Raw genomic sequence first — 17500 nt, forward strand, 5'->3', positions numbered from 1 at the left:
TGAAAACTTTTATGCATTTCCCAGAACCAGACCTTATAATTGTGCACTGTGGTGGGAACGATCTAGGCACAATCACTGGGGTAGGTCTGGAAATGCTTCTAAAAGACACCTTTCGACAATTGATGACACTTTTTCCTCGATCTGCCTTGGTATATTCCAATATATGCCAAAGACAGAAATGGAATTGGTCCAATCAACATTGTGCACAATTTGAGAAAGCAAGGAGACATGTAAATAAATCTGTTTCTGCGTTCCTCAGAGATTATAGCATGGGTTCTATTTACCACAACAACTTGCGATACCACATGCAAGACGCCTATAGGAGAGACGGTGTTCATTTCACGAATGAGGGAAACAGAATCTTCCTCTGCAACATCAGGCTCTGCATCGGTACTTACTTATAAATGCAGAAAACACTCAAATAACACAAGGGCCCTTTTCAGAGCCACCTTATATCTAAGCACTCAAACTTCTGATTTATCTCCATTTTCACACTCTTGTAAATAGGTGTGCGCGACCGGGTGCGCGCACCCTGTATTTTTTTTTCAAGGAAAAATTATATCTTTTCGCGTTTAAGGGCATTACTGCACACCCCGAGAAAAGCTACGCAGCAAAACAATCTCTAACTTCTCCCCTTTCCATGTTTCAACGCTTTGAAATGAACAATATATTTACTCGCAGTGACAAAATGGCGGACAAAACTTCCTGATTTCCTTCGAATCGAACGTTAACAGACGTCACGCAGCCAAAATAAATTCCGCTCACGCGCAGCCGCTTGGGTGCGCGCACGTGTGCGCGCCTATAGATATATAATTGACTTTAACTTTAATTTTCTCAACAACTACTGAACGGATTTACACCATTCCAAAAAAAGCGTAATCTGCGAACAAGACTCTACAGTTTTGGCAAATTTCTTATAAATCCATTCAGCCGTTCGACCTGTAGCCGAGTCTAAAGGTCCTATGGAAAATAACATGGAGAAAACACGTTTTGGGACCCCCCTTATATCTCAGCCCCCATTTGACCAATCCCCCCCAAACTTTCAGGGAAGGAGCCATCTTCCTTGAGAAATTCACAAAGACTCATCCACCAGGGCCAAAGTTATTCCAAATAGAATGTTGAGGATTTCCTATGGAAACTAGGTCCTAACTATAACTACCTACTGGCGACTGCCAGTAGGTAATATATATATATATATATATATATATATATATATATATATATATATATATATATATATACATATATGTATATATATATCTCTCCAACCCACAGTTCAATCCACGAACTGTTCCGCAAATAAGGACACTCCAGCCAAATTTCTCGGTCTCTGCGATTAGTTTATTTTCAGCGCATACACTTCAGTCAACAAACAAACGCGTTTCGGCGTTGCCGCCTTCGTCAGTGCTAAAAACCCTATAGGCCTGAACAATGAAGAGGAAATGTGGGTACATTTATAGCCACAACTACAGCAGTAAAATAGAATCGATTTCCCCACACTGTATATCTACCTTACCCCTTGACCACATTGACACTTATGAAACTGTACTAATGCTGCTCCCCCTTTCCCATGACTGTGTATCCTTTTCACTGGAGGATGATGATGATTAAGCCCATTCAGGGCGTAATAATTCTCACTGATAGGATACCCCGAGGCACGTTAAATGCTTGTAAACTGAGTCCAATGTACTCTGATGTAAGAGTCCGTTAAAAAAGCCCATTCAGGGCTGTACATATGGAGTTTCTTTGCTAGGCAAAAGATATACAAAAATAACTAGAAATTGTTTAATGCGGATATTACCAAAATATGGGTGAATACAAGGTAAATGGATATGAATGAAATATACCGCATAATGATTTAGAAAATGCCTATGCAATGATGTAAAAATTGTAATAAGAGTGTTAAAAAAGCCGATGTTGGACACTCTAAGATGGCTGCCAAAGTGAATGAACTTATGTGCCTCCTTTATGTTTACCTTTTAACATGTGATGTTTTGATTGAAACTTTATTTAAATGAAAAAAAGTCTCTGTTAGCCAGCACTGACGAAGGCGGCAATGCCGAAATGCGTTTGTTTGTTGACTGAAGTGTATGCGCTGAAAATAAACTAAGCGCAGAGACCGAGAAATTTGGCTGGAGTGTCCTTATTTGCGGAACAGTTCGTGGATTGAACTGTGGGTTGGAGAGATGTTACGCACTCCACCGTGCGTTAAGGAGGCACCCGGGGTAAAGTGGAGCGGCAGAAGGTGGATGTGAGTTGTGAGTATATATATATATATATATATATAAATATATATTACCTACTGGCGGTCGCCAGTAGGTATATATAGTTAGGATTTTTTCCCTATGGCATTTCTGAAAATTCTATGTCTAATAACTTTGGCGTTTGTGGACGGAATCGACTCAAATTTTCAGGAAAATGGCACATTTTGTTTCTGAGCAGCTCCTGGAAATTTGGGGGGGGTTCGTCAAGGGGGGGCCGAGAAAAAAGGGGGGTCCCAAAACGCGTTTTTCCCATTCATTTTTCCATAGGGCGGTTGGACTCACTTTTAGCCCGAACGGCTGAATGGATTTCCACGAAACTTGGCAAAATTGTAGGGACTGTTAGCCCGATGTGCCTTTGCTAGGTCTCAATATATGTGCTTCAGTGGATTTTGAGAAATTAACGTTTAAATCAAGATATATATCTGTAACAGCGCTCCGGGCAGCGATCCGGTTAGCGAACTTTTCGCGTATCGGAACTTTGCGAAGCGAAGCTGATTGGCTCTCCGGTGTCTGTCAACATTCTAAACAGTCCGGAGCGGCCGCCATCTTGTCTCTCGGTAGGATCGAGAGACAAGAGGAGGCCAAAACAAAGGGGGAAATGAAGGAAAGGGGGCAGGGTAGACCCCTTCTGACCCCCTAGGATTGATGAGGGGGATATTATAGAGCCACCCGGGGCCCCAAAAAAAAAAAAAATCCGATTTTTTCGCCGTAGAGACGCGTCTTGGTAAGCGAACCGGGCAGCTAACCGGACAGCTAACCGGGAAGCTAACCGGCAGTGTAACGGGAGTCTGAGGAGTAGCTGATTGGCTGTCAACATTGTAAACAGTCCGGAGCGGCCGCCATCTTGTCTCTCGGTAGGATCGAGAGACAAGAGGAGACCAAAACAAAGGGGGAAATGAAGGAAAGAGGGCAAGGTAGACCCCTTTTGACCCCATAGGATTGATGAGGGGGATATTATAGAGCCACGCGGGGCCCCCCCAAAAAAAAAAAAAGAAAATCCGATTTTTTCGCCGTAGAGACGCGTCTTGGTAAGCGAACCGGGCAGCTAACCGGACAGCTAACCGGGAAGCTAACCGGCAGTGTAACGGGAGTCTGAGGAGTAGCTGATTGGCTGTCAACATTGTAAACAGTCCAGAGCGGCCGCCATCTTGTCTCTCGGTAGGATCGAGAGACAAGAGGTGGAAAAAAAAAGGTGTAAATGAATGAAAGGGGTAAGGCAGACCCCTCCTGAACCCCTAGGATTGATGAGGGGGCTATTAAAGTTCCCTGCGGGGCAAAAGAAAAAAAAATTGCGATTTTTCGCGGTAAAGGTGCTTCCTGGTACGTTAACCGGGCAGCTAACCGGCAGCGTAACGGGAGTCCGACATATTGTGTTTTTTGAACGTTTGTGATATGTGCACGTGTGGATTTTGTCTAATTAAGGTTAAAAAAATATATATATATCTTTAAGCGTGTTCTGGCGCGCTTACGTTTTGGGTTTGGTTTGCGCTGCAGAGACGATACGTCACGGTTATGCGATGCATCATGAGGCGTCTCACGGGCTACGTGATACGTCACTTAATAAAGAATATATTTTACAGCTATAGATATTAGCTTTTAAAAAACCAATGAAATTCACAGAAAAAACCATAGGTTATAGACCATATATAGTTAGGAATTTGCATTTACAAAACCTTGAAAATTCACTGAAAAAACCATAGGTTATAGACCATATATAGTTAGGGATTAGCATTTAAAAAACCTTATTTTATTTGCACAAAACCATTGAAATTCCATATATAGTTAGTTGCACTAACTATATATCGCGGACCCGCAATCCACTGCTAATGATGTCACATATTACATCATTCATGACATGGTCAGTGACATCACTGATGACATCACTGATGACATCTCAAATGACATCACTGATGACATCACTGATGACATCTCAAATGACATCACTGATGACATCACTGACATCTCATTTGACATTACTGATTACATCACTGATGATATCATTTATGTGATAATACATCTTCAGACTCTAATATAACCTTAGATACACTCAGTGTAAACAGGCACTCACAGACTGTCACACATCCATGGAGTTACTCACACACCTAGTCAGTCATGCAAAGAATCAATCACATCTCCATTTCCTCAACTATACAGTTATACACACCTTACTTATTCAAACATATAGTAACACATATTTACTCTCTTATACAATCCTTGATACAAGTTCACAATGATTCATACAGCCACTCACACATTCACTGGCTCTTATGTTCAGTTATTTATATATGTCAACTCTCACATGGAGTGTGTTTTACATATGTACTTACTTTGACATGTAGCACTGAGATATCCATTCACTCACCAATATACTCATGCACACAGTCAACTGTCCATACAGCTGTTTCTACATGCACTTTTGAACCCATACACCTAGGGAATCAACTGCTCACACATCTATGCACAGAGTTATACACCTCCCAGCCACCCACACACATACTCAGTCTCCCATACAAATACTTGGGCAACCATTCAATAACCCATATAGTTACTGATATAGCTACTGATTTAAACATGCAGCAGTTTACAGAACAACATAAATAATGATTGCCAAATTAAGACACTTTAATCACTAACCCATACACTCAGTGAGACACATTTAATCATTCTCTCATACAGTCAGTCATGCACCTACTAAATCCTTCATCCAGACACTTATACATCCACTCATTCTTCAATATGTAAGACATATTTTAACTTTACAGAAACATACAGTCACTGGGTGTTGTCATCAGTGATGTCATCAGTGATGTCATCAGTGATGTCATTTGAGATGTCATCAGTGATGTCATCAGTGATGTCACTGACCATGTCATGAATGATGTAATATGTGACATCATTAGCAGTGGATTGCGGGTCCGCGATATATATAGTTAGTGCAACTAACTATATATGGAATTTCAATGGTTTTGTGCAAATAAAATAAGGTTTTTTAAATGCTAATCCCTAACTATATATGGTCTATAACCTATGGTTTTTTCAGTGAATATATATATATATATATATATATATATATATATATATATATATATATATATATATATATCCACGTTGCCTCCTCCAAAGAAAGAACAGTGACCCAAGGGGGAAGTTGAGAAAGCACTTTATTGCAGGAAAGTCCCAGGTGAATGCATTTCGGCGTGTCGGCCTTCGTCAGCACCCCTCTCCAAGTGCTTTCTTCGCTGTTACGTTGGTAATCCTGTCTCGTGGTGAAAATATACTCCTTGCTCCGCCCCCAGGTGTAATTGAGCTCTCCTGTGCAGTCCCTTGTGGATGGACTGCAAGACCCAGAATGCCAAACAGGTGGATAAATCCTCAGTCATGTTTAAACCTGTGGGTTGTTTGGTATTGAGCTCAAGAATGTATCTCGTTTCTAACTGACGCAGTTTTTCCTCACGGTTACCACCCCTTCTACTGGCTGGTACCGAGTCAATTACAAAGAAACTAAGCTCACGGCTGTTGGAATTATGCACAGATTTGAAATGCCTTGCGACTGGGTATGTGTTGTCTTGGTTAGATATAGCCCTGAGGTGTTGCAGGATACGTTTATGTACCTGGAGTTTGGTACTCCCCACGTACAAAAGTTTACAGGGACAAGACAACACATACACTGCAAATTTTGTTTTGCAGGTTAATAACTGTTTGATCTTGTGTTTTCTGTGGTCGAAGGGCGAGATGTATGATTTGGTGTTTACACCCTGTTTGCAGGCCTTGCATACTTTACAGTTATAGAACCCGCTGTGAGTTTTAAGCCAGTCTGTGGATTCTATTACTTCAGGGCTAGTTTTGATGAGTTCATCCCTCATAGAGTGGCCTCTGCTGTATGTGATAGACGGTCTCATCGGTAAGTTACCACAAATGACCAGATCACACAATACAAGTAGCCAGTATTTCCTGATTATAGACTCAATTATTTTGTGTTGTTGGCTATACTGTAGTATGATTCTGAAGGGAGTATCCCTAATAGAGGTTGCGCCTACAGTGGCTGTAATACAATTAGGTCTAATTGGAATGACTTTGGTATTCCTGCCTGTCAGGAGTAGAGATGAACGTTCTTTGGTCATGGATTTGACGATGGCAGTGTTAATGAGTTCATCACTGTAGCCTCGTTCTCGAAATCTGTTAGCGCTCTCAGTTTGGGCTTTAAGTAGATCCTCATAGGGGATACTAGTAATTAGGTGGCGTACGTGAGAGCTTGAGGCATGCAGTGTCGAATTCCCTGCTGTGGTTTTTCGGTGAAGTTTAGTTTCTACTCTATTCTGATTGATAAAAACCTCTGTATCAAGAAATGTTACTGACTCAGCACTTATATTTGCGGTGAAATGTAGATTCAGATCATTTTTGTTAATACACTCTACAAATTCATTAGCTTTTTGTACATCACCGTTCCAAATAATAAACAAGTCGTCAATAAACCTATACCAGACTATGATATGGTTTGACATGATCTTGTGGTGTTCCACCAGGAGAACCAGCTCCTCCCACCAGCCCATGTGTAAACACGGGTAGCTGGGGGAGAAGCTGGCTCCCATGGCGACCCCTCTGAGTTGTTTGAACAGTAGGTATATATATATATATATATATATATATATGTATATATATATATATATACATACATACATACATACATACATACATACATACATACATACATATATATATATATATATATATATATATATATATATATATATATATATATATATATATATATATATATTCAACTTCAAATTTTAACTTTACAGAAACATACAGTCACTGGATGTTGTCATCAGTGATGTCATCAGTGAGGTCATTTGAGATGTCGTCAGTGATGTCATCAGTGATGTCACTGAGCATGTCATGAATGATGTAATATGTGACATCATCAGCAGTGGATTGCGGGTGCGCGATATATAGTTAGCGGATCTAACTATATATGCGAATTTCAATGGTTTTATGCGAGTAAAATAAGGTTTTGAAAATGCTAATCCCTAACTATATATGGGCTAAAACCTATGGTTTTTTCATTGAATTTCAATGGTTTTTTAATAACAAATATCAAAAGCTGTCAAATGTCAAGTACGTGATAGGTAAAAACATTTTCGTGTTTATGCACGCTGATGTGCTTTAAACGCTGCCCCCCCCTCTTTTCTCTTAGAAGTACTCTCTCTTTGCAGATAGTGAAGGGTAGTTAACGCATGCCTTTGCCCCCGTTGTAATCCGTCGTGCCTGCTTGTCTCTCCATTTGATTGATTGTTATCCAAGCATTTACTATTTTAGAATTTATTCTCTTTGGTTCATTCTCTATTTACTAACAAGCACAAAGCCGCAATACTCTGTTTAGTCTTTGCAGATAGTGAAAAATCGTGTTAAAAAAAAAATAATCGAGCAAAATCAGTAGGCCACTAATGGGATCTCTTTTTGACCTCGCTAAAATAGAAACATTAGGAACAACCCTTCATGAGAAATACGAAACTAGTGAGATGAACTGAGCTCCACACCATGATGGCTGCAAGACAGCTCGGCTCCGCCACCCACCCCGCCCAAAATAACGATAAACTCTATGCAAATATTATAAATATATACAACACACTAGCAAAGTACAGGGTAAAACATTTTATTAAATAACTATTTACATAACTATTTTATACTTTTTGTTGCCTGATCCGGCTAGCTCAATCGATCGAGCATGAAACTCATGCATTCTGATAGCAAGCGTTGCTGCTGATGCTATGCAAACAAAAACTGGTTTTCAGTTTGTACATTCTTCAGGATTTTTCATCCAAGGCTGGTTGAGAGTTTGTAGAACGATGGTTTCAGATTTTCAACATACGGTGTGGTGGCGCGGACTGGGAGGGTGCGCTTGACTTCTGCCCCCTCCCCAAGTCGTGTTGCCCTGGCGTGGCCTAAGATCGCCCCCGACATAGGCGGCCGGCTCCCGGGGTCCGGCGGAACTTTTTGCCTTTTGATGACTCTTCCATTCTGGACCTTATCCCACAATCCGTTTGAACTGAAGACACGCTGTAGTGGGGCGCCCCTTTACCGTTTCAGTTGCCGTTCCGCCCGCTTTTGCTACACTGTGCCTCTTCCGCCATTCAGCTGTTTACTGCCCGCTCTTGCGACTACAGCGTCTCGCTCACCATGTAGTTGAGTTGCTCCCGCTCTTGCGATGCAACTATAGGCGGCTGCCACAGGACTCTCAAAATGGCGGCCGCCTCTTCAGATTTGGGCGTGGTCCACTAAAATGGCCATGGGACACCTTGGAACTCGGACGCTTGTCTGCTAGGGCTCGGGCCCCATTCTCAAAAGCGTCCACTGAGCCTTGAAGATTCGACAAAAGTCTTGGGGGCCTCCGACTCCCGCAGGCTTCTGGTGGGGAGCGGCTGCCATGATTGCTCGTGGAATGGCCACGACTGAGATACGAGATGGTGGTGCTCTCATGCTAAGGCCAGCTTCAGTCTGAAACATCCAGAAACACTGTAGACTACCAATTCGATCAGTTCCGGTAGCGCCCCAACGTGACCCGGTAGGGAAGAACTTGCCCTCCCCTCTTTGACTGATGGTTCTTGTTGCCTGTCCCTTCTGTTGTCATTTAACAGAACTTTTTAGACTGCTGAAAGGGGTTGTGTTCCGACCGCTGGTTGGTGGAGACATTTTGACTATATTCTGGACCTACGTTGTCGCGTAATGCGTTATATGACACGCCGCGTAAGCGCACCCGGAAGTACTCCAGTGCGCGAAGCGCAGCTTCCCGGAAGGGATCCAGGGCGCGGCGCGCAGCGCGTAACGTAAGCATAACAGGTCATGTGACTTGTTAATAAAACTTTTCATTGGTTCATTTTACTTTTGTTATACTAATGATGAAAGGCTTGGTCATATGACCTAAAAATTACGCTTTTTATTGCTTTCGAACATTATTTTTTCTTAAACATATATGTTATAATGTTCCAGGCTAATGTATTTTCCCGGAAAATTTACAACTGTCCTGCAAGTAAAATATATTCCTTTTTCTAGCAAAAGGGCGTTTCTTCGTCCCATGACGGAGCCGTTGAGCAAAAGATGCTCGGCCTGCTGTCTTAGTCGCCGATACGCCCGAATATCAGATTCTTATCGATCACTTTATGTTGCAGGAGTAAAAAACACAACAGCCCTTGACCATTTATCTTTACTGCGTTCCTGCGTATTATACCTTTTATCCGTCATGTAATTGGACTGCTTTATTTCACTTGCCTTTTACTGATTCGAAAACAGTGACTAAAATTAAAAACTTTACCAATGTAAATACTACTACCATGTTTTGTTTTAAAAACCTTTATTGTGAAAATGTCAGTATACAAATACGGGCCTATAACCACGTGGGCCGGCCACGGAGCAAACTGGAATCGCATATGATGAGGAGACATTTACACTGTAGAGGAACGCAACGAGCGGGCCATTAGGTTGCAAGAACTAAGGTGTTTAACAGTTGCGGAATCGGTGGACGTACATTTTGTAATGAAAATACGACAGGGCCACTTACAATAAAATTATCTAGATATACATTTGCGGGCAAGTACCATGGGTGACGTTAATTCGAACTTTCAATAGTACAGTAATCAATAACACATCAGAACTTAATATCAATAGGGATGTCGAAATATTCAATCAATTCTCATTCCCGCCCGCCATGTGCTTCAAAACTGCATACGTATCTCGTGATATCAAGGTTGTGCAACCAGTACACAACAAGGAGGTACGAGTCCCATTTATACCGGCGCCATTTTGGGCGAGGCCGGGCAGGTCCAGGATATAGTCAAAATATCTCCACCAACCAGCGGTCGGACCAGAACCCCTTTCGGCAGTCAGAAAAGGTTCAGTTAAATGACAACAGAAGACATAGGCAACAAGACCAACAGTCAAAAGAGGGGAGGGCAAGATCTAAAGCCATTGTTCTACAAACTCTCAAGCAGACTTGGATGGAAAAATCCTGAAGAATGTACAAACTGAAAACCATTTTTTGTCTGTATAGCATCACCAGCAACGCTTGAGTCAGCTTTGTGTGAAGCCGCCATTTTGATTCAATCAATAGCGTCCCCCTGCACACATTCAGGGACCTGGTCGTGTCTAAAGGTTAAACGGATTGTGGGACAAGATGCAGAAAGGAAAAGGAAAAAAGTTCCGCCGGACCATGGAACTTTCGGCGCAGCATTGTAGGATGGCCACACCAGTGCGGCAACTTGCTAGACACCACCTCGTTGCCATCCAGATCTCGGCGCGTTGTGCTTCCTTCGGCCTACTGTAGCCGCAAGTGCGGACGCAACTCAGCTGGATAGCGAGTGAAACACCAAGGGGCGCCCCACTGCAGCCGAGGAGCCTCCATCTTGGGGGCGACGCACAGCATCACATTGCTTTCTCAAACAGCCCCCACTGACTGACGCGACCTCACAGGCCAACGGGGCGCCCCACGCCGAATTTCGGCGCAGCATTGTAGGATGGCCACACCAGTGCGGCAATTTGCTGGACACCACCTCGGTGCCATCCGGATCTTGGCGCGTTGTGCTGCCTTCGGCCTACTGTAGCAGCAAGTGCGGGCGCAACTCTGCTGGACGGCGAGTGAAAAGATAAGGGGCGCCGCACTGCACATCAGGTGCCTCCACCTGGGGAGGCGAGAGAGGCCAGTTTGCGCCACCTCCCCCCCTCCCCAGGCACCCCACGCCGACTTTCGGCGCAGCATTGTAGGATGGCCACACCAGTGCGGCAACTTGCTGGACACCACCTCGGTGCCATCCGGATCTCGGCGCGTTGTGCTGCCTTCGGCCTATTCGCACATCGGTCCGCTACTGACGCCGCCTCACGTGCCAACGGATTTTCTACGCTTTTTATAGCAGCGCGTAACGTAAGCATAACAGGTCATGTGACTTCTTTATAAAACTTTTCATTGGTTCATTTTACTTTTGGTTTCCTAATGATGGAAGGCTTGATCATATGACCTAAAAATATCACTTTTCATTGGATTAAAACATTTTTTTTTCCCAAACGATGAAAGCCCCACCTTGTTTCTAGATGTTTCAGACTAAAGCTGGCGTCAGCCTGAGAGCACCACCATCTCGTGGCTCCGTCGTGGTCATTCCGCGAGCAATCATGGCAGCCGCTCCCCACCGGAAGCCTGCAGGAGTCGGGAGCCCCCAAGACTTTTGTAAAATCTTCAAGGCTCAGGGGACGTCCGAGTTCCAAGGTGTCCCAGGGCCATGTTAGTGGACCAGGCCCAAATCCGAAGAGCCGTCCGCCATTTTAAGACTTCTGTGGCAGCCGCCTATCGCTGCACCGCAAGAGTGGGCGCAACTCAACTACATGGTGAGCGAGACGCTGAAGCCGCAAGAGCGGGCGAGAAACAGCTGAATGGCGGATGAGGCACAGTGTAGCAAAAGCGGGCGGAATTGCAACTGAAACGGTAAAGGGGCGCCCCAGTACAGCCGACGAGCCTCCACCTGGGGAGACCCGTTCACGCCGCCCCCCCCCCCCCCCCCCGGGGCGCCCCACGCCGTTTTTCGGAGCAGCATTGTAGGATGCCAAAACCAGTGCAACAACTTACTGGACATCACCTGGATGCCATCCACATCTCAGGGCGTTCTGCTGCCTTGGGACTATTCGCACAACAGACCGCTACTGACGAGGCCTCCCCGCGCACCCCCCGGGACGCCCCACGGCGTTTTTCAGAGCTGCATTGTAGGATACCAAAAACCAGTGCGGCACCCAGGTAACATCACCTGGGTGCCCTCCAGAACTCAGCACGTTGTGCTGCCTTGGGACTATTCGCACAAAACACAGCTACTGACCATTGTTGCTTCTTTTTTCAAAAAAATGTTTAAATGTATTTACTGTTTTTGTTGCGTTCTATATATTTAAAAGTTATTAAAGTGTTATAATCCTACTTTGTTGGAGTACTATATATTTATAATGTGACACATAATTGTAAAAACTTTGATGTACAAAGAGGCATCCCTGGAATCTTCCGCTTCAGGCTCGGTCCCACACACCCTCACAGTGAGAATCCCCTCCCCAAGCACAATACAGGATGGTTATCAGATAGTAGGAACGCGTGTGGTGTGACAGATCTACTGTATCTCCTTTGAAGAGGGGTGATTCTCTACAGCTGGGGCCATAAACTACATCTGCAGGGCTAGGTGCTAGCCTGGGACCGGCCTGAACAATCGGACACAGAGGAAGAAGAGTGTCAGAGGGTGCGGTAGTGAATAGGGTGAAAGGGTGGTGTCGGGCGGGCACAGGGTGTGATTCTCAGGGAAGAGCAGCGCACATGGGAGGAGGTTTCTGGCCCATGCATGAGAGAGAGGGCGGGGGTGACCAGTGCGTGGGGGAGATGCTTGCGAGGGTGAGGACAAGGGCCACTTACAATAAAATTATCTAGATATACATTTGCGGGCAAGTACCATGGGTGACGTTAATTCGAACTTTCAATAGTACAGTAATCAATAACACATCAGAACTTAATATCAATAGGGATGTCGAAATATTCAATCAATTCTCATTCCCGCCCGCCATGTGCTTCAAAACTGCATACGTATCTCGTGATATCAAGGTTGTGCAACCAGTACACAACAAGGAGGTACGAGTCCCATTTATACCGGTGCCATTTTGGGCGAGGCCGGGCAGGTCCAGGATATAGTCAAAATATCTCCACCAACCAGCGGTCGGACCAGAACCCCTTTCGGCAGTCAGAAAAGGTTCAGTTAAATGACAACAGAAGACATAGGCAACAAGACCAACAGTCAAAAGAGGGGAGGGCAAGATCTAAAGCCATTGTTCTACAAACTCTCAAGCAGACTTGGATGGAAAAATCCTGAAGAATGTACAAACTGAAAACCATTTTTTGTCTGTATAGCATCACCAGCAACGCTTGAGTCAGCTTTGTGTGAAGCCGCCATTTTGATTCAATCAATAGCGTCCCCCTGCACACATTCAGGGACCTGGTCGTGTCTAAAGGTTAAACGGATTGTGGGACAAGATGCAGAAAGGAAAAGGAAAAAAGTTCCGCCGGACCATGGAACTTTCGGCGCAGCATTGTAGATGGCCACACCAGTGCGGCAACTTGCTAGACACCACCTCGTTGCCATCCAGATCTCGGCGCGTTGTGCTTCCTTCGGCCTACTGTAGCCGCAAGTGCGGACGCAACTCAGCTGGATAGCGAGTGAAACACCAAGGGGCGCCCCACTGCAGCCGAGGAGCCTCCATCTTGGGGGCGACGCACAGCATCACATTGCTTTCTCAAACAGCCCCCACTGACTGACGCGACCTCACAGGCCAACGGGGCGCCCCACGCCGAATTTCGGCGCAGCATTGTAGGATGGCCACACCAGTGCGGCAATTTGCTGGACACCACCTCGGTGCCATCCGGATCTTGGCGCGTTGTGCTGCCTTCGGCCTACTGTAGCAGCAAGTGTGGGCGCAACTCTGCTGGACGGCGAGTGAAAAGATAAGGGGCGCCGCACTGCACATCAGGTGCCTCCACCTGGGGAGGCGAGAGAGGCCAGTTTGCGCCACCTCCCCCCCTCCCCAGGCACCCCACGCCGACTTTCGGCGCAGCATTGTAGGATGGCCACACCAGTGCGGCAACTTGCTGGACACCACCTCGGTGCCATCCGGATCTCGGCGCGTTGTGCTGCCTTCGGCCTATTCGCACATCGGTCCGCTACTGACGCCGCCTCACGTGCCAACGGATTTTCTACGCTTTTTATAGCAGCGCGTAACGTAAGCATAACAGGTCATGTGACTTCTTTATAAAACTTTTCATTGGTTCATTTTACTTTTGGTTTCCTAATGATGGAAGGCTTGATCATATGACCTAAAAATATCACTTTTCATTGGATTAAAACATTTTTTTTTCCCAAACGATGAAAGCCCCACCTTGTTTCTAGATGTTTCAGACTAAAGCTGGCGTCAGCCTGAGAGCACCACCATCTCGTGGCTCCGTCGTGGTCATTCCGCGAGCAATCATGGCAGCCGCTCCCCACCGGAAGCCTGCAGGAGTCGGGAGCCCCCAAGACTTTTGTAAAATCTTCAAGGCTCAGGGGACGTCCGAGTTCCAAGGTGTCCCAGGGCCATGTTAGTGGACCAGGCCCAAATCCGAAGAGCCGTCCGCCATTTTAAGACTTCTGTGGCAGCCGCCTATCGCTGCACCGCAAGAGTGGGCGCAACTCAACTACATGGTGAGCGAGACGCTGAAGCCGCAAGAGCGGGCGAGAAACAGCTGAATGGCGGATGAGGCACAGTGTAGCAAAAGCGGGCGGAATTGCAACTGAAACGGTAAAGGGGCGCCCCAGTACAGCCGACGAGCCTCCACCTGGGGAGACCCGTTCACGCCGCCCCCCCCCCCCCCCGGGGCGCCCCACGCCGTTTTTCGGAGCAGCATTGTAGGATGCCAAAACCAGTGCAACAACTTACTGGACATCACCTGGATGCCATCCACATCTCAGCGCGTTCTGCTGCCTTGGGACTATTCGCACAACAGACCGCTACTGACGAGGCCTCCCCGCGCACCCCCCGGGACGCCCCACGGCGTTTTTCAGAGCTGCATTGTAGGATACCAAAAACCAGTGCGGCACCCAGGTAACATCACCTGGGTGCCCTCCAGAACTCAGCACGTTGTGCTGCCTTGGGACTATTCGCACAAAACACAGCTACTGACCATTGTTGCTTCTTTTTTCAAAAAAATGTTTAAATGTATTTACTGTTTTTGTTGCGTTCTATATATTTAAAAGTTATTAAAGTGTTATAATCCTACTTTGTTGGAGTACTATATATTTATAATGTGACACATAATTGTAAAAACTTTGATGTACAAAGAGGCATCCCTGGAATCTTCCGCTTCAGGCTCGGTCCCACACACCCTCACAGTGAGAATCCCCTCCCCAAGCACAATACAGGATGGTTATCAGATAGTAGGAACGCGTGTGGTGTGACAGATCTACTGTATCTCCTTTGAAGAGGGGTGATTCTCTACAGCTGGGGCCATAAACTACATCTGCAGGGCTAGGTGATAGCCTGGGACCGGCCTGAACAATCGGACACAGAGGAAGAAGAGTGTCAGAGGGTGCGGTAGTGAATAGGGTGAAAGGGTGGTGTCGGGCGGGCACAGGGTGTGATTCTCAGGGAAGAGCAGCGCACATGGGAGGAGGTTTCTGGCCCATGCATGAGAGAGAGGGCGGGGGTGACCAGTGCGTGGGGGAGATGCTTGCGAGGGTGAGGAGCCATGCTGAGGATTGGCGGCGTGCAGAGAGTGGGTCTGGTCAAGGCATCTAAAATGGCTGCCGTGCTCAACAAAAGTGTGGCATTGCAAAAAAGACAAGATGGCGCAGACAATGTTTATCAATAAGGATTAATTTATAACAATTATTTAAAACAAAATATTTACTCGCAGTGACAAAATGGCGGTCAACACTTCCTGATTTCCATCGAATCGAACGTTAACAGACGTCACGCAACAAAAAAAAAACGCTCACGCACAACCGCTGGAAGACATGTATCAACATATATGAGCCTCCTCAGCCACCCTCAGAAAACAAAAGGGGTCAGGATACGTCTCCCGTACCCCCTTATACCTAGTAATTTAATGAAATCGAAACACAAAATGGCGAATTCACGTTTCGCTACCAGTTTGCGAACCGAGAAGCGCTTCTACCTCGAAAAAACAAATTTTTATTATTTGCCCCACGGGACCCTTTAATAACCCCAACATCATTCCTAGGGGGTCAAGAGAGGTCTACCTAGCCCCCTTTCATTAAATTCCCCCTTCGTTTTTCTCCTCCTCTTGTCTCTCGATCCTACCGACAGACAAGATGGCGGCCGCACCGGACTGTTTAGAATGTTGACAGACACGGGAGAGCCAATCAGCTTCACTACGCAAAGCTCCGTTACGCGAAAAGTACGCGATCTGGGACGCTGTCACAGATATACCTGTTTTTTAAACGTTAATTTCTCAAAATCCACTGGAGCACATATATTGAGACCCAGCAAAGGCACATCGGGCTAACAGTCCCTATAATTTTGCCAAGTTTCGTGCAAATCCATTCAGCCGTTAATTTGTGAACCGAGAAACGCTTCTACCGTGAAAAATCAAATTTTTTTAATTTTCCCCACAGGACCCTTTAATAACCCCAACATCATTCCTAGGGGGTCAAGAGGGGTCTACCTTGCCCCCTTTCATTAAATTCCCCCTTCGTTTTTCACCTCTTCTTGTCTCTCGATCCCACCGAGAGACAAGATGGCGGCCGCTCCGGACTGTTTAGAATGTTGACAGACACCGGAGAGCCAATCAGCATCGCTTCGCAAAGCTCCGTGACGCGAAAAGTACGCGATCTGGAGCGCTACCCGGGACGCTGTCACAGATATATACATTTTTTAAAACGTTAATTTCTCAAAATCCACTGGAGCACATATATTGAGACCCAGCAAAGGCACATCGGGCTAACAGTCCCTACAATTTTGCCAAGTTTTGTGCAAATCCATTCAGCCGTTCGAGCTAAAAGTGAGGCCAAACGCCCTATGGAAATTAACATGGGAAAAACGCGTTTTGGGACCCCCCTTTTTTCTCGGCCCCCCCTTGACGAAACCCCCCCAAATTTTCAAGGGCTGCTCAGAAACAAAATGTGCCATTTTCCTGAAACTTTCAGCCGATTCCGTCCACAAACGCCAAAGTTATTAGACATAGAATTTTCAAAAGTCCCATAGGAAAAAAATCCTAACTATATATACCTACTGGCTATCGCCAGTAGGTAATATATATATATATATATATATATATATATATATATATATACATATATATATATATATATATATATATATATATATATATATATATATATTACCTACTGGCGGTCGCCAGTAGGTATATATAGTTAGGATTTTTTCTCTATGGGATTTTTGAAAATTCTATGTCTAATAACTTTGGCGTTTGTGGACGGAATTGGCTGAAATTTTCAGGAAAATGGAACATTTTGTTTCTGAGCAGCCCCTGACAATTTGGGGGGGTTTCATCAAGGGGGGCCAAGAAAAAAGGGGGGTCCCAAAACACGTTTTTCCCATGTTAATTTCCATAGGGCGGTTGGCCTCACTTTTAGCTCGAACGGCTGAATGGATTTGCACGAAACTTGGCAAAATTGTAGGGACTGTTAGCCCGATGTGCCTTTGCTAGGTCTCAA

The sequence above is a fragment of the Lissotriton vulgaris genome, chromosome 1_1 (genome assembly GCF_964263255.1).
Source record: "Lissotriton vulgaris chromosome 1_1, aLisVul1.2, whole genome shotgun sequence".
Lineage (NCBI taxonomy): Eukaryota > Metazoa > Chordata > Amphibia > Caudata > Salamandridae > Lissotriton > Lissotriton vulgaris.